The sequence below is a fragment of the Helianthus annuus genome, chromosome 12 (assembly GCF_002127325.2).
Source record: "Helianthus annuus cultivar XRQ/B chromosome 12, HanXRQr2.0-SUNRISE, whole genome shotgun sequence".
Lineage (NCBI taxonomy): Eukaryota > Viridiplantae > Streptophyta > Magnoliopsida > Asterales > Asteraceae > Helianthus > Helianthus annuus.
The window spans coordinates 98,903,158-98,928,930 of NC_035444.2; positions in this window are offsets into that span (position 1 = coordinate 98,903,158).

Below are 25,773 nucleotides of genomic sequence, written 5' to 3' on the forward strand. Positions count from 1 at the left end.
AAATCATGAACAACTATCAAGATACAATTTACTAGCATGCATCCTACTTGACAACCATATTTATTAGCCGATTTTTCTTAGTATAAATACCCAAACTTTTCGGATCAAACCCAAATGCAACCAATATCATCATTCACCTTTTTGTCATACCATGAACCCATTTTCAACATCAAATATGTATAGTTCCACTCATAACAAGAAACATTCATGAACCGATTTCTTTTCAAAACATTATGTATAACTCATCTTAACATATTGTCACATAATCTCATCTTACAAACATAACATAAACACACTAACATTTAACAAAGCATTAAGAACACTAACCGGTTATGGGTTTCGAGGGTGTGTGAAAGGCTTCCAACCGGGTGTGTGTGTGAGCCGATCCAAGTCCAAAGATCCAAGAATGGTGGAGTGTGTTTGTGTTCTAGAGTTTAGGTGAGAGAGAGAAGTAGGAGAGTGTGTGTTGTAATGTTCAACAAAATGGTAACACTAACTAAGGTAGTGTATTTATAGTCAAAGTTCCAAGTGTGTGCACCCTATGGGTTTCGGCTAAGGGTTTACGGCCCAAAGGCCCAACCGGCCAAAGGTTCTCGGCCCAAGGCCCAAAACCGATTACTAGTCACTCGAGACCTCATGGTCTCGAGTCGGGTTCCTTGTTGTTTCGTGTCGGGTTCTCGGTTCACATATAACACACATACATATATACATACAATGCACACAAAACAAAGCACATAAAAGTTCACGTTATCATTTTAACTAGTCACATAACGTACAAGCAAGTTACAATGAAAGGTTCTAGATTTCGAGTTGTCACATCATCCCCAAGTTGAAAGAAATTTCGTCCCGAAATTTGATGGCACTCACTGAGGAAGCTAGTCAAGTTGCATGGTTTTCCCGGTTATCCTGGGGTGTCACATCCACCCCCCGTTGATCTGGAATTTCGTCCCGAAATTCCGTAGCTTCAGCCTCAGTAGCGTTTGTACTGTTCTCAAACAGTTGGGGATACTTTTGTTTCATCCGATCTTCGCGCTCCCAGGTAAACTCTGGGCCGCGACGTGAGTTCCAACGAACTCGAACAAGAGGTATTCTAGTGCTCTTGAGGACCTTAACATCCCGGTCCGTGATCTCGACAGGTTCTTCGACGAATTTCAACTGTTCGTCGATCGTGAGTTCCTTCAGAGGAACTACGTGCGTCTCATCTGACAGACACTTCTTCAGATTTGACACATGGAAAACGTTGTGAACTGCCCCGAGTTCTGCTGGTAATTTCAGTCTGTAGGCCACCTTGCCTATTTTCTCAAGAATTTCGAAAGGTCCAACGTACCGTGGATTGAGTTTGCCACGTTTACCAAAACGAACCACACCCTTCCAGGGTGAAACTTTGAGTAAAACCCGCTCCCCAACCTGGAGCTCAAGTGGTTTCCTGCCCTTATCGGCGTATGCCTTCTGACGGTCACGAGCGGCCGCCATGCGTTGTCGTATTTGAGCGATCCGCTCAGTAGTGTCTACCACATGTTCTGGACCAGTGATTTGACTATCCCCCACCTCTGCCCAACAGAGGGGTGACCGGCATTTACGTCCGTACAATGCCTCAAACGGAGCAGCTTTAATGCTGGTGTGGTAGCTGTTATTGTACGAGAATTCTACGAGTGGCAGATGCTTTTCCCAGCTGTTGCCAAAGTCGATTACACAAGCGCGAAGCATGTCTTCTAGTGTTTGGATAGTACGCTCGGACTGCCCGTCCGTCTGCGGGTGGTACGCTGTGCTCATATCAAGACGTGAGCCAAAAGACTTGTGCATTGCCTGCCACAGTTCCGAAGTAAAACGTGCATCTCGATCAGAGATAATAGAAGTGGGCACCCCGTGCCTCGAAACAACTTCCTTGAGGTATATTTCTGCTAAAGTGGAGAATTTATCCGTCTCCTTGATTGCCAAAAAGTGTGCGGATTTTGTGAGTCGATCCACGATCACCCAAATAGTATCGTTCCCGCGCTGTGATCTAGGTAAGCCAGTAACGAAATCCATGGAAATTTGCTCCCATTTCCATTGTGGTATCTCTGGTTGCTGAAGTAGGCCTGAAGGTTTCTGATATTCCGTCTTGACTCGCGCACAAGTCAAACACTTGCTGACATACGTTGCTATGTGGGCCTTCATGCTAGGCCACCAATACGTGGTTTTAATATCGTGGTACATCTTGTCCGAACCAGGGTGTACCGAGTAGCGAGATTTGTGCGCTTCATCCATCACAAGTTCTCGTAAATCGCCATAGAGTGGGACCCAAATGCGTCCTGTTACATAATAAGCACCGTCTTCCTTCTGTTCTAAGCGTTGCCTTGACCCGCGTAGGGCTTCGGCTCTAATGTTTTCTGGTTTCAGTGCTTCTATCTGAGCAGCTCGTATCTGCGAAGGTAGACTAGAATGGATCGTGAGTTGTAAAGCTCTTACACGCTTAGGCGTAGTGTCCTTTCGACTGAGGGCGTCTGCCACAACATTGGCCTTGCCCGGGTGATACCTGATAGAGCACTCGTAATCATTCAGCAGCTCGACCCATCGTCGTTGCCGCATATTCAGTTCCTTCTGCTTGAATATGTGTTCTAAACTTCTGTGGTCGGTGTAGATGGCGCACTTGGTTCCGTACAGGTAATGCCGCCATAGTTTAAGTGCGAAAACAACAGCTCCCAGCTCTAAATCATGTGTCGTGTAGTTCTTCTCGTGAACTTTGAGTTGTCGTGAGGCGTAAGCTATGACTTTATCTCGTTGCATCAATACACAACCAAGACCTTGAATTGATGCATCACAGTAAACCACAAAATCTTCTGTGCCCTCTGGCAATGAAAGGATAGGTGCACTGCAAAGTCTATCCTTTAGATGCTGAAAAGCTAACTCTTGTGCATTTCCCCAACGATAAACAACGCCTTTCTGCGTTAGTAAGGTGAGAGGCTGCGCGATCTTAGAAAAATCCTTAATGAATCTCCTGTAGTAACCTGCCAATCCCAAGAATTGGCGAATTTCCTTTGGTGTGCGAGGCGCAGGCCAGTTCTTAATAGATTCCACTTTGGATGGATCAACGTGAATCCCATCCTTGTTCACCACATGCCCTAGGAAATGGACCTCTCGAAGCCAGAAGTCGCATTTCGAGAACTTTGCGTAAAGCTGTTCCTTCCGGAGGAGTTCCAAAATAAGTCGTAGATGTTGTTCGTGCTCTTCTTTGCTCTTAGAATAGATCAGGATGTCGTCGATAAAGACTATAACAAACTTATCCAGGTACGGTTTGCACACCCGATTCATCAAATCCATAAAAACTGCCGGTGCGTTCGTCAACCCAAACGGCATGACTAGAAACTCATAGTGCCCATATCGAGTTCTAAAGGCCGTCTTGGAAACATCCTCTTCCCGAACTCTCAGCTGGTGATATCCCGATCTCAGATCGATCTTTGAGTAGTAGCTCGACCCCTGCAACTGGTCGAACAAGTCGTCAATGCGCGGTAGAGGATAACGATTCTTCACAGTCACCTTGTTGAGTTCGCGATAGTCGATACACATTCTGAAGGTACCGTCCTTCTTCTTCACAAATAACACTGGAGCTCCCCAAGGCGATGAGCTAGGACGAATAAAACCCTTATCCAAGAGTTCTTGTAGTTGCGTGGAGAGTTCTTCCAACTCTGATGGCGCTAAACGATAAGGTGCACGGGCTACAGGCGCGGCTCCAGGAGCTAGATCAATCTGAAACTCGACTTGGCGATGGGGCGGAAGACCAGGTAATTCCTCAGGGAATACCTCAGGATAGTCGCGTACAACCGGAAAATCTTCTAGCTTCTTCTCCTTTTCTGTGGTATCAGTAACTAGAGCCAAAATCGCAGTGTGGCCCTTTCGTAAGCATTTCTGGGCCTTAAGAAGAGAGATGATGTTCTCAACAGCACTTCTCTTGTCGCCACGAATCATGAGAGGTTCACCACCTAAACCAGGAATACGAACGATCTTTTCGTTGCAAAGAATCTCTGCTCGGTGTTGGGATAACCAATCCATCCCAATGACAACGTCGAAACTACCCAAGACAATAGGAATAAGATCGATAGAGAAAGTCTGGTTAGCGAGAATAAGCTGACAACCCTTGACTACGTGTGAGGCTTCCAAGCTCTTACCATTAGCTAGCTCTACAGTGTGCTTGTCGCTCAGGGGTGTAGGAATACGCTTAAGCATCTTACTGACTTCTAGTGACACATAGCTAGTATCGGCACCCGAATCAAATAAGACTGTAACATAAAAGTCGTCGAGAAGGAACTTACCCGTCACCACGTTGGGATCATTCCTTGCTTCACCTTGGCCAATCACGAACACTCGTCCCCTAGCACCATTGTTGTTGTTGTTCCCATTGTTACCATTCCCCTGATTGTTGTTGTTGTTCTGATTCAGTTGGGGACAATCCTTCTTGAAGTGGCCTTCAGCTCCACACTGAAAGCATCCTTTGTTGTTACCCTGCTGCTGTCGCTGGTTCTGCTGAGGTTGCTGACGATTCTGATTGACGGGGTATGCGCTTCTGCAATCCTTTGCAGCATGACCAGGCTTGTTGCATCGATGACAGTTGCCCCTGGTGCATGGCCCACTGTGGTGTAGGCTACAACGATTGCACTTGGGGTGATTCCCCTTGTATCCACCATGACTTTGACCACTAGATGACTGCTGACCGGGGCTCTTGTGATCATCTGTCTTTCTCTGCTGAGACTGAGTTTGCACTGAAGTTGAACCCCTGCTTGAAGTTCCATCCCATTTCCGTTTATCTCCACTAGAAGCACCAGAAGTAGTTGCAGCACCTATACGCTTCGGTAACTTGTTCTGCTCCACCGCTTGATCAGTAAGACGGTGAGCCAACTGTACAACCTGCTGGATAGTAGTCAACCTCGCTGAAGTCACATGACTTTGGATCTCTGGCACCAAGCCCTTGAGATAGAGTTCAATTCGCTTATACGGAGGATCCACCATAGTAGGACACAACAAGGCAAGCTCATGCGATCTCTTAGTGTATGCCTCAATTTCTGATCCTGACATCTTGAGATTGTAAAACTCATCTTCCAGTTTGTGAATGTCGTCACGACTGCAGTATTCCTCCCTGATCATTTCCTTGAAGTTTTCCCATGGGGTGGCGTTGGCAGCAACCAACCCTAACATCTGCACTTGAGCATTCCACCACGTGAGAGCCAAACCCTCGAGAGTACCAGTAGCATACTTCACCCTGCGCGCTTCAGGGCATTCGCACATTTCGAACACAGACTCCAGTTTCTCAAACCAGTGTAGGAGACCTACTGCTCCTTCAGTGCCGCTAAAAGTTGTGGGTCGACAGTCCATAAAAGTCTTAAAAGTGCACACCGGTGCCTGACCTAAGGTAGGTGAAAGAAAAGACAGAGTTTAACACAAAGGTTGGTTCACGAGAGTAGGATCCAAATGATCCTAGAACATTTCGGACTGCAGGATATACCTCCTGCGCGTGCAGCTGCGAGCGCTGCGTCAATTCGCTCGTTGATCAAAGCCGTCAACTGGGCTTGTGTCATGTTAACGCGTCCAGACATGGTTCTTCATAATAAGAGTAATACGTGTGAGAGAGGTTCGCGAAAGTACAATAGTAGGACAGAGTAAGCACGCACGTGTTCAAACAACAGTAGCTATACTAATCAAGCATACTATGAGCAATGTACTACGTAATTAACAAGTAGGCAATATACATACATCATATTACCTAGAACATCGAGCCTTGCATGAGGAGCGAAGTGTCGTTGTGGACCGTTGAGCACTAAACCGGTTATAGTCTGGTTTTAACAAAAACGTTTCTCCTTTATTAAAACCAAGTTCACTATAACCAATGGCTCTGATACCAATCTGTCACACCCCCAAAATCCCACCTGCGGAGTACTACCGCTTGGAGGCGTGACTGACCAGGATCCAGCCACCAATCATACTGAACAAGCATATAAATAGTTATAAAAGTTTAACCATTCACGATTGGTGTTCCAAAACAAATAAGTTTAAGTTGCAAGCGGAAGCATAAGTTTAAAGTTATAACATAAGTTCCAAAAGTTTCAAGTTTAACATAGTCTCGTAGCAATCCCTGTCCCACAACGATCTTCCTCCATGCAAGCTCCCACTGAGTACCTATGGTCCTGCAAAGCATGTAGTAACGAGTCAACAACTAGTTGAGTGAGTTCACGGGTGGGCGTTCGTTTTAGTTGTTTCGAAAACAGTTTACTTTATCTGGCATCCTGCCGTGGGGGTTACCCCATAGTTTTAAAAACGTGACCAGTTCGTTCCCAGTTACTCCGGCACTCCGGCCGTGGGGGCTACCCCATGTAGTTATCAGGCATTTCGGCCGTGGGGGCTACCCCATGTACATCATCTGGCTCTCCAGCCGTGGGGGCTACCCCATGTGTATACTAGACTCGTTACCGTATCGATTGCTGACTGTAGTCATGTTTATGTGCCCTGAAAACATCAATGTCTATCATCATTGACGTGCCCCAGATCCATTAGTTCACGCCCGTCCTCTGCGGCACGGTGTGAGGCTTGTCAGACCTAAATAGCGCTATCTAACTAATGACCCGCTCGCCATTGGCCCGGCGATTAGTCGATACAAAAAGGAGGGACTTCGTGATAGAGTTTTAGTCTAGTACGTTTATCCGTCCATCCGGACGAGGAATCACATTCCTGAACCACTGACGTCCTACCCAAGGTAGACGAGGAACCACGTTCCTTAACCCCGTTCCCAACCCAGGGAATCCCATGCTTTGTAAAGGGTGTGAACTCACCTTGGTTTGCTCGGCAGTCAAACACAGAAAGTCAATCAAGTCGCAAGTAGTCAATAACGTCCTAACACGGATATCACGTATAATCAGATTCGAACCAAGTAGTGTACAAATGTTCAACACGTTTGGCAAGCACGTTTAGCAGTAACAGTTAACAGTCAATAGAAGCACATACGGTTCACAAGTTCAGCCCAACTACTTAGGCCCAAACACGTAAAAGCAGTTAACACAGAAGCCCATCAGTCTGGCCCATTAACTAAGGCCCAAAAGTGTGGTCTCGAGTCGCAACCGGACTCGCAAGCATGGTCTCGAGTCATGCTGTGTGTTGATCATGGATGGTTGCGAGTCGCAACTGGTGTCGCAACCATGGTTTCGATTCATCATGCTGAGGTCTCGAGTCGCAACGGGACTCGTAACCTGTGGTTTCGGCTTGTCCTGTTATGGTTGCGAGTCGCAACCGCGTGGTCTCGAGTCATCACGCTGTGGTTGCGAGTCGTAACCGGGTGATTGCGAGTCGGTAACAGTCGTTTTCAAGTTCACGTGTTGATGCAGATGGTCAGATTAATGGTACAGTATAATCAGGCCCAAATCCGGAAATAACCAATAGAATTCCACTAACATATTTCCTAATCAGGTTATTAGTCAAAGATGGATCAAAATCACAAGGGTTTTCAATCTTCAACTATGATTCAAAGTGTTCTTCATACATTCAAAGCATATATTCAAGTTCTTCATAACATAAACAACACTTATTCACCCAAAATCATGAACAACTATCAAGATACAATTTACTAGCATGCATCCTACTTGACAACCATATTTATTAGCCGATTTTTCTTAGTATAAATACCCAAACTTTTCGGATCAAACCCAAATGCAACCAATATCATCATTCACCTTTTTGTCATACCATGAACCCATTTTCAACATCAAATATGTATAGTTCCACTCATAACAAGAAACATTCATGAACCGATTTCTTTTCAAAACATTATGTATAACTCATCTTAACATATTGTCACATAATCTCATCTTACAAACATAACATAAACACACTAACATTTAACAAAGCATTAAGAACACTAACCGGTTATGGGTTTCGAGGGTGTGTGAAAGGCTTCCAACCGGGTGTGTGTGTGAGCCGATCCAAGTCCAAAGATCCAAGAATGGTGGAGTGTGTTTGTGTTCTAGAGTTTAGGTGAGAGAGAGAAGTAGGAGAGTGTGTGTTGTAATGTTCAACAAAATGGTAACACTAACTAAGGTAGTGTATTTATAGTCAAAGTTCCAAGTGTGTGCACCCTATGGGTTTCGGCTAAGGGTTTACGGCCCAAAGGCCCAACCGGCCAAAGGTTCTCGGCCCAAGGCCCAAAACCGATTACTAGTCACTCGAGACCTCATGGTCTCGAGTCGGGTTCCTTGTTGTTTCGTGTCGGGTTCTCGGTTCACATATAACACACATACATATATACATACAATGCACACAAAACAAAGCACATAAAAGTTCACGTTATCATTTTAACTAGTCACATAACGTACAAGCAAGTTACAACGAAAGGTTCTAGATTTCGAGTTGTCACATCATCCCCAAGTTGAAAGAAATTTCGTCCCGAAATTTGATGGCACTCACTGAGGAAGCTAGTCAAGTTGCATGGTTTTCCCGGTTATCCTGGGGTGTCACACCGCTAGCGATGAATCATGGGATGCACCCAGATCTCACCGGAGACGGGGTAGATGAGACGCTTTATCGTTCCATGATCGGTTCGTTGATGTACTTAACTGCTTCAAGACCCGATATCATGTACCCAACGTGCCTCGCAGCAAGATATCAATCTAACCCGAGAGCTTCGCATATGGTTATTGTGAAGAGGATATTACGCTACCTGAAAGGAACTCCATCATTGGGGTTGTGGTATCCTAGAAAAGGCGACTTTACGCTCGAAGGGTATTCCGACTCGGATTTCGGATGCTGCAAAGTCAATGCAAAATCAACAACATCGGGTTGTCAGTTCTTTAGACCTCGTTTGGTCACCTGGCAGTGCAAAAAGCAAACCTCTGTGGCTCTATCCACATGTGAAGCGGAGTATGTTTCTGCTAGCAGTTGCTGCTCTCAGATCTTGTGGATCCAGCAACAGATGCGCGACCCCTATGGTTTGCAATTTCTAAACACCCCTATATTTGTTGATAATGAGGCCGCAATTAATATCATGAAAAATCCAATACATCACACTAAAACTAAACATATAGAAATTCGACATCACTTCATCCGAGATTGCTTCGAGAAGAAGTTGATACGAATTGAGAAAAACCACACTGACAATCAGAAAGCTGATTTACATACCAAAGCTTTTGACAAAACTCGTTTTAAATATCTTTTAAAACTGAATGGTATGATGCTTTTCTCGGTGTCGGATGGAATTATTGGCATTGATGAAGGTACTGTTGTAGATGGCGATGAGAAACAATCTGCAATGGTTTGTCGATTTTTTACTTGTTTTGGTATTTAGGGGGAGTAGATATATTTTTCAGAAAATACAAAAACAGTAAAAAAATTCAAAAATCCAAAAACATGAGAAAATTTCAAAAATCCAAAAACAATATAAAACTGAAAAAGAGCTTGTGTAAAAAGGGAAAGTGATAGTACATCAGTTTGACAGTTACTGTACGCTAAAGATTTGTAAAGTATAAAGCGTTAAACAGTGTCATTGATGATGTGTCGATAGGTTTTTACACATTTAGTAGGTTTGTTCAGGATATAAACATAAAATTCAAACATGCTTATTTGGTGGGGAACGCTACTTGGATATATAGGTAACCCCTGAAATCTCGTTTGAAAGGTCCATCTTTCTGAAATACTAGGTCTTTATACTCAGTGATATCTGGGGTATTATTCCGGGACTTCTGCTGAATGGAAGTTCTGACCTAGTCCCCGAATAATACTTTCTGGATTGCTTGAAACATAGCATCGCCCTCAGCAAATTGATGAAACAATAAAATTGATAATCATTGCTGTTGTAAAAAAAAAGATCCTCTAAAGGGGACACATCGAAAGTCGAACCGTCATCTCTCTGCTGAACGGAAGTTCTGACCTAAGCTCTCACGGTTTCGCATCTAACCCCTTACAGATATCATCTGTGGTATACTCACCTGTAAGACTGAATATTGGGATCTGGATACGGGAGTATATTCAAGAGGTGGGACACATGAATGAGTTTAAGTTCTTAATTCACCTAATTCGTATCCTGAACAGATTGAAAATTGTGTGAAAATTTAAGTGGACTGGTATATCGACAATCTAGGTGAATTGTTTAATTCTAAGTATGAAATTAAAGCTTAACAGTACTAGTGATTTGTCTGATAACTGATATGATTCCCTAACACGCTCATCAAAAATATGTCTGTAAATAGTTTATTTTCTTTACATTATGCAATTTAAGTTTCTGTATTTCATTTCTAGTTTAGAAACTTTATTGAAAATCCAAAAAGATTTTTCATTTTCGCTTTATTTTCCGACAAACCAGAGTAGAAAGTTGATTATCTGAATCTCGAAGATTGAAAGCAGATGCAGGAAGTTTCTGGACTGGAGGATGAGGAGAGCTTATCTTGATAAAATCTGATTGATGAAAAGTCAAAAGCAAGTTCATTAATTTGAAACTTGTTATTTTCAGAAATTGTTAGAAAATTCTTGAACTAAATCAGTTTGATTTGTCTAAAATCAACCAAGGTCATTAAGTTGGACTTAGCAGATTAATCGAGTAATCAGGGTCATTAACTTATACCTGAATACTTGAGCGGATTTCTAAAACTGATAAGATTTATTGTGGAAAATAATAGATTGTAATGTTATATGTTTGAGAAACCGGTTGTGGATTTCAAAATCCCCACGGCATCAAATCGTTAAAGTTTGAACCAGAATTCAAGTCCCAGCATACCGAGAGGGGGAGTCTGTGAAAGGGGGAGTCAAGATTCTGGATCAACAGTCAAAGGGGAGATTGTAGATTAAAGATAGAGACAGGATGAGATGCTAAACCTGTGAAGAGAGAGTTTTTACAATGAGAAGACAAGTTTGGAAAGAGACAAAGACTGAAGACTCGACGCCGAAGACTTCGTCAACATCCAAGGGGGAGTCTGTTGGTGCACTGAATGTCTGTTTACTACGTCTTAATTGAGTCTTAGGTCTAGATAGGTGTTTAGAGTTGGAAAACAAGAAAAGTGGGTTATATTATGTAATTCCGCTTGAAATGACATGTTTGTCATTTCAAGCGAAATCAGACATACTTGTTATTCTGCTCGAAGTGTAATAGAGTGATTCCGCTCGAGTTGAACATAGGTATTCCGCTTGAGTTGCTTCAAGCAGAATCAGGAGGCTATATATAGGTGATGTTTGATTTCATTCGTAACGATTGGAGCAGAATCAGGTCATTGTGTAAGAGTCAAGGTGCTGCCAAAATATAGTCAGAATCATTGTAAAAGGCTCGGAAAAGCATTAATAGAAAGAAAGTTGAAAGGAACAAGCTGTGTGACGTTGTTTACTTTGATTCCTCCTTAGTAAATGATGATGAACTGCCTTACTGACTGTTTAGGGTCACGGAACCGATCCAACAAAATAAATGACCAAGTAAAATGAGTTTGTATAAAATAAGTTGTTTGTAAAACAATGTTTCATGAAGATATGTTATAAGTGTAGAATGTATTATGTCAAACTTGAAATGGTTTAAACAACGCTACGATATGTCATACCATAAAAGCACTTATATATAGGAAGTACCAGCGGTGTATCCACCATGCTTTTATCTTATTACACACGCCTCGTTATTTAAATCAGTTACCAAACAAACTACCCAAAATGTAATGTTCAAACAAATGTTGAAATGTTTATGTGTAAACAAATGTAATGTATAGTGAATAAAAGCATTTATTGATTTAAAAGCATTTACTCAACCTTATAAGAATGAAATGTACAAAACAATGCATTTGATAAATTATAATTAAAAGTTATGTCTTGCAAAATAATGCATGCTTTACTGATACAAACATCTATGCGGTAATGTTAAACGTCTACATCCAAGCCTTGAGACTGTAGGATAACCTTAGAGTAAAGGTTATCAAAAATGTTTTCGGATCTGGTCATTCCTTACGTCCAAACAAACCTAGGATTTCAGGAATGGGAGTTGTCAAGTCCTATGGTACCACTACCTACTACCGAGCGGCATGATCGGTGTTAATGAATGTATTAGTTTCGTTAAACATACCAAATGTTATACCAAATGTAAGCATGTTTTATGAAAATAATGTACCTAGTATGCTAAGTTAACAAACAAGGTAAAAATGTAAAACAATGTGTCCATATGCTACGAGAACATATGCAACAGAAATGCAATGTAAAATAATGTACTAAGTATGCACTAAATGGACATACATAGCATAAAATGTAATGTAAAATAATGTACTAAGTATGTAGTAAATGGACATACATAGCATGAAATGTAATGTAAAATAATGTACTAAGTATGCACTAAATGGACATACATAGCATAAAATGTAATGTAAAACAATGCACTAAGTATGCACTAAATGGACATACATAGCAAAAACATAATGAAATCATGTACTATAAGTGTACTAATGAACATAGCAAGTATAGGATATAAAAACATGAAAAGCACGAAAGTAACAAGTAGGCACATGTGTTTCACCCCAAAATGTTTGAAAAACAGTAAAAGAGGGGACTATGTACTCACTTGAGGGTGCTTAGAAGTCTTGAATAACAACCAACCAAAGCTAGAGGGATCACGGAAATCAAACGGCACCTAATATAGGTAACTAAGTTAATAAACGGACCTAAATCGGAGGATCGGATAAAATGAGGTTTCGTAAACTAAATGAGTATTGGAACTCATGTGATATGGTTTAACAAAGCCTACATACTAAATCGAAACCTAACCTAAGTGCTTACGACCCATTACGACCCGTTTAGGTAGCTTTCGCTAGTTTAACGCGTCGTTTGCGTAAAACATGTTCGGATCACCTAACTAGTCCTGTGACAAGTATTATATGCCTTAACATGTCTAATAATGTTGCCTAATCAGTTTAGATGTCAAAATTTAAGTTACATATGCTTAAAAAGAATTTATGCGTAAAAAGGGCATTTTGGTCATTTTCCTAAGGCATATAAACTACCTATCATACAACTAACTAAACGTAGTGACCATAAGGTATAACCTCGGTAGGTTATTCCCTATACAAGTATGGTCACAAAATGTGCTTGGTCGAATCCTAACGATTGACCAAACGGGTCGGGTTCGAAAGTCTAAGCGATTGTTTAGATCGCTTATCTTATGACCCTATTTAAGCACTAAACCTAAAGTGACGAGCTAAACATGTTAAAACATGTTTAACGAGGGTTGGAAACAAGTTTGGTATCAAAACAAAGGGTCTTGATACCCAAGGATAGTTTGGTTACAAAATATCCAACAATGCGCATTTTGACCGAAACTATGACTTGTCACTACGCCTAAATAACGTGGTAACCAGCAGGTATAGTCACAAGAGACTAAAACCATCGTGATTATGCTCACATTATGAAGTTCAAACAAAGTTTGACTTTCACGCTTAAAATGCGTAAAAGAACGAAAGAGTACTTACAACGGGTCCAAAAAATGGAGGTTTGATCTAATTATTCTCAGGTATGAAGTGTATAACTTCTACTTAGAGAACAAAATCATATCAAAGGTGAGTTTGCAAATGAAATGGAAGGGGTATATATAGATTTCGGAGAACCGTTAGGATCGTTTCTCGCAAATCGTGCTTTGATCTTGACCTTACAAGTGGGCACATGGTTTTCAAAACCATGGAAATACTTAAAACCATCAAATTCCAGCCCATAGAGTGCAAAACCTTGGGTTAAAACCATCAAAACCTCAAAAATGGACCAAGTTCAATGTATTTGCCAGAAACTTAAAAAATGGTCCCTGCACTTGTAAAACTTGATTTTTGGCACTTTTAAGCCCCGTTAACCCCATTTCAAGGCTCTAAAATAAAGTTAAAGTATAGGGAACTTGAAATGTGCTAAAAAATATCTTGGATGTCGGTTCGTCTGGTCGTACGGTTGCGTTGTTCGGTTAATTACGACGAAAATCGTAACGAACGCAAAAACGATCCAAATTACTTGACGAATGGAATTTCATCATTCCAATCACTAAAATAAAATATTTAATGATTACATAAATTTTTGGATGTCCGGATATATTCAGAACGTAAGATATGCGTGAAAATGCGAACTTATGCACTTTTTGACGCTTTTAATCCCCTGAATGACCAAAATGTTTATTTTAGCACACCGAACCACTCAAAGCCTATTTCTAAGCTATGTAAATGATATTTAGGGTATGTTTTACTTATGATCAAGTTCTGGAATGTTCGTTACACTACGAATCGGCATACTTTCGCTGTTTTTCGAAATTAGCCCCTGTAAGCGAATAAACTGGATTTCGACATACCAAACCCTCCAAAACTTATTTATAAGTTATGTAAAGGTTATTTAAGGTATGTTAAGCCCATGTCACTATTCCGGAGTGTTTTTCACGTTAACTAATTACGTTTACGCATCAGTTCGCGTATAACTTCCTAGAAAGCGATTTAGAGCTCGAAATCGAACAAAATTTGATGTGTGCAAATGACTCACATATTTATACAAATCCCAAGTATGAAATACAATATTTCATTGGTTTGGTGTTTGTTTTATGGCCGTGGAGGCACAGGTGTCACAGTCTCCCCTACTTCAGGAAATTTCGTCCCGAAATTTATTTAGAGGAAACTTGTGAGAGCTTGAAACATGAAGTCGAAAAAGATAAAACAACACTGGTTAGAGCCCTGAACTTCTAGTAACTTTAAATAACATCATGTTTGTAATGTAAGAGGGACACTTATATACAAGTATATAAAGCACCATTGGTGCGTCCACCGTACCTCCATTATATTGTTTACATTTCATTATTTTTTGCCACTATAGGTTCTTACACATGATAAGTCTTACTGTGGTTTCCGTGTACTGAATTTCATAATTATGTATGCATCCATAATTACGTAATTCCTTGCATAGTCCACACAGTGTATCATATAATGTGTAGGGGAAGAAAACAATGAACGAATCTGTGATTATTGTGGCTAGGCCACTATAGGATCCTTTTAATTAAATCAATAAATGATCTTCTTAAATAGATCACCAAGGAGCCTTTTCAGCTATATCATCACATGTCATTCTTAACCAGATTCTGAATCAATCTTTCGATTTAGACCACTCAAGGGGTCTCTTTTGTTTTTTTTTGAATTATGGAATGGTACTATATAATCCAAGGGTCTTAACTATTACGTAGAAGCCCATTAAGGATTTAAGGTAGTACCTTTGGATATCCTATTATGAATCCCTCATATGAAGATATGGAAGATTCTACAAGGATTTGGATAACGAAAATAAAACCACAAAAAGAAAACACATAATCACATAATCACAAAATTGTTTAACTTGATCTTCATTTGGTTACCATTTTGTTAATTTGTTTGTTAATTATGCACATGAATTCAAAGCACACTAGGAATCCAATCCGTGGATTTCATTTGGCACTTTAAACATTTTCAAGAATCTAACTATGAAGATAGGAAGATCTTGAAAAGAAAATTCGATTTCGATTACGAGGAATTGTAATATCTGAATTAAGGTATACAAAGAATCCAATTAAGGACTCCGATTTGAACGACAATCATCCACAAGGATCTAATTGTGAAGGTAAGAAGATCCCACATGGATTTTTAGAATTCGAATAGCGGGATACGCTTTGAACCCTTGTACTAGACGTGCTTAAGTCGAAACATGAGGTAAAAATGCTCATGAAGTTGAGGTGCTAGATATGCCAAGGCGACATATGAAGCAGAATTTGAAGGTTAAGTCAATGTATGAGAAAAAAATGTTTTTGAAAACTACGCATGGGGTTCTTTTAGAAATATGTTTAATGTTTTTGAAACTTTACATAATACTTTTGAAATCATAAAGTAGGTGTATTAGATAAGTATTTTTACAAAATGTTTTAAAATCATGCGAGATGAATTTTGAAAATATGTATAAGGCTTTTGAAAACATGAATGATGCTTTTGAAATCATGCACTTGATATGTTAAGTAAATATACTATGTTAAAAATGTTTTCAAACTATATGAAATGCTTTTGAAATCATGAAGGTTGTTTTTTTTTGGAAAGCATATGTATGTTGTTATGAAAACCAGAATGTAATGATATGGGTATGAAATCGAATAACACCCTTAGTTATCTAACTAAGGATTTTAAAGTGATTACTCAAAATGTCACTTAGGTACTTCATTTCTTAGAATGAAACGAGTATTTAGAATTTTCAAGGAAATTATGAGCAAATACAAGAATGGGAGAATAACAAGAGTAGTTTGTAAAGTACATAGTTCCTTGATGTAGGTATTATATGGAAATGCCATACACACATGTAACTACACTTGTACATCATAATTGTGAACAACAATTTATTTATAAACAAAGCAAATTGTTTCAGGGTTCAACAGAAGACACAAAAACATATGATTCAAAGTATTCGAAACAACAGCATCTTATAATATGCCAAATGCTCATCCATGGGTCAGATTTGCATTAGCAAGCTTTGGGCAATTCCTTTGGAAATGGCCCATTTCGCCACAGTTGAAGCAAGACCCCGGTGAAAAACGAGCTTGAGTAGGATTGTTGCCAGCTTGATTTGGTGCAGTTGCAGCTGGGCAAACTCTTGTTGTATGACCTATAAGTCCACAAGTTTGGCATTTGCGGCACTTCACACTAGCATGATGATGAAGGCTACATTGGTTGCACAAGGGTGCAGTTCCGTTGTAATGCTTCTTGGCTGGTGGTGCTGCCACTTGACTAGGTCCTGCCTGTTTTGGTGCAACGACTGGAGGATTCTTTGAAGCTTTATGTTTCTTTGGTTTCGGTGAAGGCTTGGCTTCTATTTCCTTCGGTGGTTCTTGAGTGGTTTTCTCCTGGAGACGATACATGGCAGTAGCTAATTCAACAGTCTTCAGGACTACTTAGCCTATTCGCTGGGCAAATTTGGCAGTCTGCTCTGTTGGTGCACTACGTCTATTGACTTCGTCTTGTATCATGTAATAGATTAGGATAGGTTAGAATATTTTGTGCACGAGGTTCGAGAAACGAAATGTGGTGAATTAGCATTGAGGTCCGCTTATATGGACAGTGTACATATAAGCGAACCACATTGTCTAAACAGGTTCGCTTTTAGGACAAGTACACATAAGCGAACCAGAACTTCTATAAATAGGTGCATGGTTAGTTCATTTGGCACGGACCTGATTGTGTAACGAAGTGCTGCCGATTTGCTTCCAGGTTGTAAACATTGTCAGAATTAATACAAGAAGCATTATATTTAGTTTGAGCATCTGATTCATCGATTCCGCCTTTGAATTAGATAAACGACTCTTTTGATCGACTCATTCAGGGTCAACGACGATCCAACAAGTGGTATCAGAGCTCAGGAGGAAGAGTTCAGCTCAAATTTGATCCGTTTTCTGTCTTCTACACCTTCTTTTTCTATTCGGACAAGTTTCCACGGTTAAAATCGGACGAATTTTTCACAGGACATGTATTAGTGGACAATAACAAACCTTTGAAAGTTTGGAGTTAAAATTCAGACTAAAAATGGTCAAAATTGGTTAAAAATTTTGGTCCGCTTTTACGGACATCGCGAGATTCGCTTTTAAATTTGTGGTCAGTTCGCTTTTACGGTCATAGTTTGATTCACTTTTAGGGCATTACTTGGTCCGCTCGAACGAACAAGTCTGGTCCGCTCGAACGAACAAGTCTGGTCCGCTCGAACAGACATCAACTGGTCCGCTTTTGTGACATTTTCTGGTCCGCTCGTATAAACGATTGCTGGTCCGCTTTTAAGAACACTTATGTGGTCCGCTTTTCAGACAGTCGGAGATCCACTCGAATTAACCTGTTTGGTCCGCTTTTGTGACTCTGGTCCGCTCCAAAAATAAGCTAGGTCCGCTTTTAGTGACATTTGAGATCCGCTTTTAGTGATAGTTGAGGTCCGCTTTTAGTAACAATTCTGGTCCGCTTATAAGACAACAATCTGGTCCGCTCGTACAACAAATTCTGGTCCGCTTTTACGACAAATTCTGGTCCGCTTTTACGAACATTAACTGGTCTGCTCGAATGACATTTTCTGATCCACTCTTGGTCCGCTCGAACAACATCATCTAGTTCGCTTATTTGGTCCAATCGAGATTTGCTTATTCGGTCAGAGTTATTGGTCCGTTTATTTGACCAATCTGGTTTTGCTCATTCGTTTAATCTGATTTTTGCCCAAGTGTCAAGATTATTTCACGACAATCGAGTGTTAGCACATTTCAAATTACTTGATATTGTTTGAACTGATTAAGTTTGTTTGTTTTGCTTCCAGGTTATTGACTTTCAGGTGATCAAAAATGTCGAACAACGGTGAAGAATTCTACAATACATTCTACAACGCGTTCACTTCCGAATCGTCAGATAGAAGATCTGAGTTGAAAGAATATTCAAAAGAGATTTCAGATAATCTGAAGTTCGAAAACATGTACGGAAGCCAACAAAAGCCACCAAAGTTGATGAAAGTCGAAGATTATAATTGGTGGAAAAACAGGTTTGAAGGGTGGGTGAAAGCTTTCGCTCCTGAGAGCTGGTTAAAGTTAGTAACTGAATATCAAGCACCAGAGAAAGCAGGAGGAGAGTTAATCGAGGAGAAAGATTTTTCAGAAAAAGACGTAAAGAATGTTGTTGCTGAATACAGAATGATAACGTTGATCAAACAGTCAGTGAGAGAGGATATTATTTCATTGCTTGAACAAGAAAAAATGTCAAAGAAATTGTGGGAAGCATTGGAGAGAAAATGTATTGGGAGTAATGAGATTGTCAAAAACAAGAAGAAGTTGTTGTGTAGAGAGTTTGATTTATTCAGTTGTATGAAAAATGAATCTGTTTGTAAAATGCTATAGAGATTCGGACATCTAAAAATGGAATTGACCAGACATGGAATCAACTATGATGAAGATTTGATGGTGGATAAATTTTTTGATTCATTGCCAAATGATCAAGAATGGCAATATTTCGCTCTTATGCTGAAGAATACAATCAAGCCAGATGAGTTAAAGATTGATTTGCTGATTGAAAGGCTTGAAAGTCATGAATAGGAGTTAAAGAGATCTAAAGTCAACAGTCCAGCTTTTTAGCAGAATGTGGAGCTTTATTACAGAGGAAATATACCAATTGCTGGTTCTCCAAAAACAGCACTTTCTGCAGAAAGTTCGAACTCAGTCAACAATGAAAGTCTTCACAGTGGTTTTCACAGTGGTTCTTCTTCAAACACTTCAGACCAATCTGCGTCAAAGAATGCATTTCAGTGTAATATTGCAATTGATTTGAAGAATGGGCAGAACTTCAGCGAAGAATCGGCAAGACAACAGATGGTTTTCTTAGCATCTTTACTGGAATCGTATGAAGGCCTCGTCGCAGGGAAGATTGGAAATACCAATTTGACAAAAGAAGAGTATGACCAAATAGACCCCGAGGAGATGGAACTGATGGATATCAGATGGTGCATGGCCAGTGCAGTTCGTCGAGCACAGCGGTTCATGGAGATTACGGGGAGGAAGTCAATTGGAAGGCCATCTACCAAACTGGGTTTTGATAAATCCAAAGTGACATGTTTCAAATGCAAACAAAAAGGTCACTTCAAGCGCGAGTGCAGAAATTCGCATGTTGCTGATGATTCTGAAAACCCGTTCAACGAAGATTATTACAAGAAAGCGATTTACCATCAAAATAAGTCTGAACCACCAAGGTTGAAACAGCAGGAGGAAAAATCAAGGGCTCTTGCAGTCATTTATGATGATGAAGGTTATGACTGGAGCAAAGAAGTTCTTCCAGAACAAGATGCTGTTGGTTATGCATTTGTTGCAAAAGATGATCATGATACCTGGTGGAGAAGAGACAGTGCAAGATGGGAGATTGGCAAACTGTATGAACCATTTCAAGAAGCACAGAGAGCCAAGAGATGGAATGAAGAGTTGGAGTGTTACTTGGACCCACAGGGTAATCCAGTGGTAGATCCGTCAAAAGTTGATTTTGATGCTGTAACCAATGTATTTCCAAGTGAGCGTATTTTCAACACAAAAAGGCTTTCTGATAAAAGTTATCTGCCAGAGTTGATGAACAAGTTGAGAGAAGTCTTTGAAGCAAGTCTACCGAAGGTGGAAGAGATGAAGAAGAGAAAAGAAGAAGAGTTGAAGAAGATGATTGAAGAGGTAAAGACTGTTGCAAAGCTTGCTGGTGTAGAGAATCAAAAAGCTGAGGAAGAACAGAAGCCGAAAGAGATGGAAGAAAAACTTGAGAAGATACAGGAGACAAAGTCAGCTGAGCACGCCGAGGTGTCAATCACTGAGGTAATAAAATCTTCTGAATTATCAAATGTTGAATTGGTTGTAGAAAAGGAAAACAAGTGCAGGAATTGCATTGAAAAATGCAAAGTCTGTACTGAAAAAGAAGAAATAATAAAAACAAAAGATAATGAAATGAATAAACTTGAAAATGCTTTAAAATTGAAATGTAAAGAAAGGATTGACACAGAGCAAAGTTTAAAATTAAAAGTTGAGAAATTAACTCAGAAATGTCATGATTTTGAAAAAGAAAATAAGGTTTTGAAAGAAAAATGTGACACAAAATGTGTTGATTGCGTTGAGAAAGAATCTAAGTTTCTAGAGTTACAAAAACAGTATGATTCTTTAAAATGGTCAAGTCAGAAAGTACAAGAAGCTTATGATACTTTGAAGAGCCAAGTCAAAAGTTTTGATCAAAGATTGTCTGAAACTTTAACAACCAAAGAAATGTATGAAAGACAGTTTAAAGATAAACAAATTGAATTGAACAAGTGTGTTGACGAAATTGCTAATCTTAAACAAGTCTTGGCTGAAAAAGAAAAGACTGTTACAAAACTTCAAAGTTATCATAATTCTTCGTACATTCTCGAACGCATTTTCAATATCACACCGGATGACAAAGATACTGATAATTGCAAAAAGGGTATTGGTTCAGAATTTCATCAGGTACCACCACCATTGAGAGACAATTATACTTTTTATGATGAGGAAAAGGGGGCAAAGGGTTTGAACATAGCTGACCAATTACCTGAAAGTATCGATGTGATTTACACCAAAACTGATGATACTAATGATTCAGAGGTGGTGAGTAAGGTGGTTGATAGTGTTTTGAAAGATGAGTCTACAAAAGGTAAGTCTGAATCACAGGATGAAGATGAAGGAAATCTTTATGATGGATATCTGAAAGACACAAAATCCAAGAAGAATTTGAATGATGATTCAAAAGGATTGGTTTATACCATGATTGGATCGGACAAACTATTCTTAGATGTTGTTTTCCCGATTCAGAATGTGATTTCAGAGAAAATTGACAAAGTTTTCAAGATGGTTGAAATTGAGAAGTCTGAAATGTTGAAGTTTGCTGGTAAAGGGTCTTATAACAAACCTGGTTCTAAGAAGAAAAACATGAAGTCTGGTTTGGGGTATAAGAAGAAACATAATCGAAACAGAACTGAAAGGTCTAATTTTCAGACAAAAATGACTTTTGTTCAAGGAAAAAGCTTCACCGAAGAAGAAAAACTCAAAATTGGAAAACAATCTAATGCAGAGTTTGAGGCCATGAAAAAGAAACAACAACAGCCAAAAGATGTGTCAAAGAAAGTTTGTTTTAAATGCGATCAAATTGGACATGTTGCACGAAAGTGTCAAAATCCAAAGTCTGTTGATGTTGAAAAACAGAAATCTGGTAATGAGAAACCAAGGTCAACCAGATTTGATTCGAGACAAACTTGGAAGTTTAACACAAACAAGTTTGCTTCAAATCAAAATTGGAAATCAGACCCGAACAGGTTTGATTCTAGACAGACCTGGAACTCTCACACACCCAGATTGAGAATGACACAGAGTCAGAGAACATCGGTTGGTGTGACAAAACCTCAAGAGATTTGGAAACCTAAAAATGTTGTTCAAAGTCAAAAGGTTCAGAAAGAAACAAATTTTTACAAAAGAGGTACTCTGGAAGGTCAAATGTGGTCGGTTAAGAAACGTGTTGATTCGTTAAAAGATGAGAAACAGAAACAAATTTGGAAACCAAAAATTGAAACAATAAATTCAACTTCTGAGATGAAAACGTCTGAGGATTCAGTTTTCGTTGCCTATGATGCAAAATTTCCACCGCTCAAGGCTGAAAACTTTAAAATTCAGGTTGCTAGAATCAAGGTTACACCTAAGGTTGCTGAGGCCTGGGTGGACACCATGTTTGATTAAGCGGTTGGAATTGTCGGAGCTTCCTTTATCGCGAAGCATGAATCGGCATCTATCTTTATTGATTGAAATTTTTATGTCAAATTGTTTGAGTAGTTGATAAAGTTTGAATGTGCAGGTGCTAAATGCTGATGAAGATTGTGAGAGTGTTGCACAGGAAGAGGTTGAAGATCCCTGGTTTTGGTCAGACAGGGAGTTTGTTTGTTGTTTTGTATAAATTTGATTTGTGTTTGATGATTGCTGTTTGTTTGTTGGTTGTTTGTTTGGTTGATGTTTGTGATGTTTGATGTTAGTTTACTTTGAATAATTGGTGGTGGACTACGCCGAAACCCTCACGGCTGAACAAGCATGATTACTGTCATAGATTGAGAAACGGTTTTCTAACTGTCAAAATCAATGGGTTGTAAATCATGGGGGTACGTTATATTTTCTGCAAAACAGAGCATGAGATGCAGAAAATGGATCGCGAGACAAAGCTATCAGTATCGGTTTGTCAAATTTCTTTAATGATTTTGCATTTTAGGGGGAGATATATTGTCAGAAAATACAAAAACATTAGAAAATTTGAAAAAGCCAAAAACTTGATAAAATTCAAAAATTTGAGTTCTGCGTAAAAAGAGGAAATGATAGTACATCAGTAGACAATTACAGTATGCTAAAGAATTGTAAAGAATTAATAGCATTAAACAGTCTCACTGATGATATGCCGATAGGTTTTTATACACTTAGTAAACTTTTTCGGGATATAAACCTAAATTCAAACACTTGCTTATTTTGTGGGGAACACTACTTGAATATATAGGTAACCCCTGAAATCTCGTTTGAAAGGTCCCATATTCTGAGATACTAGGTCTTTATACTCAGTGATATCTCGGGTATTATTCCGGGACTTCTGCTGTATGGAAGTACTGACCTAGTCCCCGAATAATACTTTCTGCAAAAATGCTTGAAACACAGCATCGCCCTCAGCAAGCTGATGAAACAATAAAATTGATAGTCGCTTCTGTTGTAATGCTAAAAGATCCTCTAAAGGGGACACACCAAAAGTTGAGCCGTCATCTCTCTGCTGAACGGAAGTTCTGACCTGAGCTCTCACGGTTTCGCATCTAACCCCTTACAGATATCATCTGTGGTATACTCACCTGTAAGACTGAATATCTGGGATTTGGATACGGGAGTATATTTAAGAGGTGGGACACATGAATGAGTTTAAGTTCTTAAAACATCTAAATTGTATCCTGAATCAGTTGAAATTTGTATGAAAATTTAAGATGGATCAGTATATCGACAATCTAAGTGAATTGTTTAATTCTTAACGTGAATTTAAGCTCAACGGTGCTTGTGACTTGACAAAAACTGATATGATCCTCTGACGCATACTCAAACAAAAATATTATTTGTAAATATGTTTGTATATATTTCTTTACAGCTTTATATTTTCAGAAAATACAAAAAGATTTTGATTTCTGCTTTATTTTCGACAACCGATGTCTGAGTTGCTGAGTTTCAAAATCTAAGTAAGCTGATTGTGTTTTTGAAAATAAAACAAGTTCATTAATTTGAAACTTGAAATTTCTAGAAAACTTCAAAAACAAATTTGTGATATCTTCAAGGTCATTAACTTGAACTTGATGATAATTTGTGGGGGAGTTGGATTCTTTATATTGCCATATCTGTTAAGTTGAATGACAGGGGGAGTGTATTAGAGTTTCTGGTTAATGGTTTTTAAAATGTTAAATACTTATCATTTGTATGAGCAATTGCAGCAAAAATCCAGACTACGATCCCGAGAGCAGAGACTAAGGGGGAGTCTGAAGACAAGCTGAAAGTGAGGAAAAGCTTGTAGTTGGAAAGCTAGGTGTTGATCCCTAAAAGCACGGAAGCTTGACGAGAGGGGGAGCCTACTGATGATGAAGTTGTAAAGATGATTAAAGAGAAAGATTGAAGGATACTTATATTGTTACAATCTGAACAAGTTGGCAAAGATGATCAAGATTGAAGAGGTGGCATAACAGAGAATGTTCACTGAAGACTTCGTCAATATCCGAGGGGGAGTCTGTTGGTGCACTACGTCTATTGACTTCGTCTTGTATCATGTAATAGATTAGGATTGGTTAGAATATTTTGTGCACGAGGTTCGAGAAACGAAATGTGGTGAATTAGCATTGAGGTCCGCTTATATGGACAGTGTACATATAAGCGAACCACATTGTCTAAACAGGTTCGCTTCTAGGACAAGTACACATAAGCGAACCAGAACTTCTATAAATAGGTGCATGGTTAGTTCATTTGGCACGGACCTGATTGTGTAACGAAGTGCTGCCGATTTGCTTCCAGGTTGTAAACATTGTCAGAATTAATACAAGAAGCATTATATTTAGTTTGAGCATCTGATTCATCGATTCCGCCTTTGAATTAGATAAACGACTCTTCTGATCGACTCATTCAGGGTCAACGACGATCCAACCTGCTCGGACATCTGAGCGATGCTGCGACGAAGAGATATTTCTTCAAGAAATGAAAGACATAAGAAGAAACAAGTGAAATGTTATCGGATAATCAAAACAGAATGACAACGCATAAAAATTGCGATCATTTGTTTATTACCTAAGGCAAACAAATGAGATGGTGACTAATCAAAGTAATCGGGTCACATTAATGTATCGCGAAGACATGCTTTAGCCTATAAGTGGACACTCACCCCAAGAGTTCCCAGGTAAGAGTGACTGGTCCGATTATGTGGATTTGTACGAACACTCTAGCCTTAGACAGAAAACTCAGAGTACAGGCATCCACCCTTCTAGATTGCACGTGTTCAGATTATAAGGCCCAACTTATAATAAATCATCCTATAACAGATGATTGGTTTTCAAAGCGGATTAGAAATTTGTGTTCTTGTTGTGGTTGTCGCCTAAGGATAGGTGACGGTATTGTTTTATGATCTAAACACAAGAATCTTGTGTTAGGGTGCTAGGAAGGTTATAGACTAGATCAAAGCATTACTAATAACCTAATTCCCTATTACTATGAGCTCTGATACCAACTCTTCTGTCACACCCCGACCACGTAAAACAAGAAATCGTGGCGGAAACGTCGGGGAGTGTTGTAACAGAATCATTGTTTCATAACACATGGAAATTTAAAAGTTTGTTTTATTGATTTAAAAGAAGTTACAATGTCTTAACAACAGAGAAACATAACATAATTAACTAGTCTTGCATCTTTTAATGTCACTAAGGCCCAAGTCCGCCTAAGTGTATCTTGATCGATCCTATGCATCATCTTCTGAAAACACATCTGAAAATAGGTACGTCAGCATAAAAATGCATATGAGATACATAGGTTTTATTGATTTAGGATTCATGACTTGTAAGTTTAAAGAAAATGTTTGTCAAAAGTTAGTCATGAACCTTGTAAAATGTTTTCTTTTATAAATCATATAAACAGTGATACGAAATTAGATTATATAAAAGAAAAATGCATAGATAAATAAATGACCAAGTAAAATGAGTTCGTATAAAATAAGTTGTTTGTAAAACAATGTTTCATGAAGA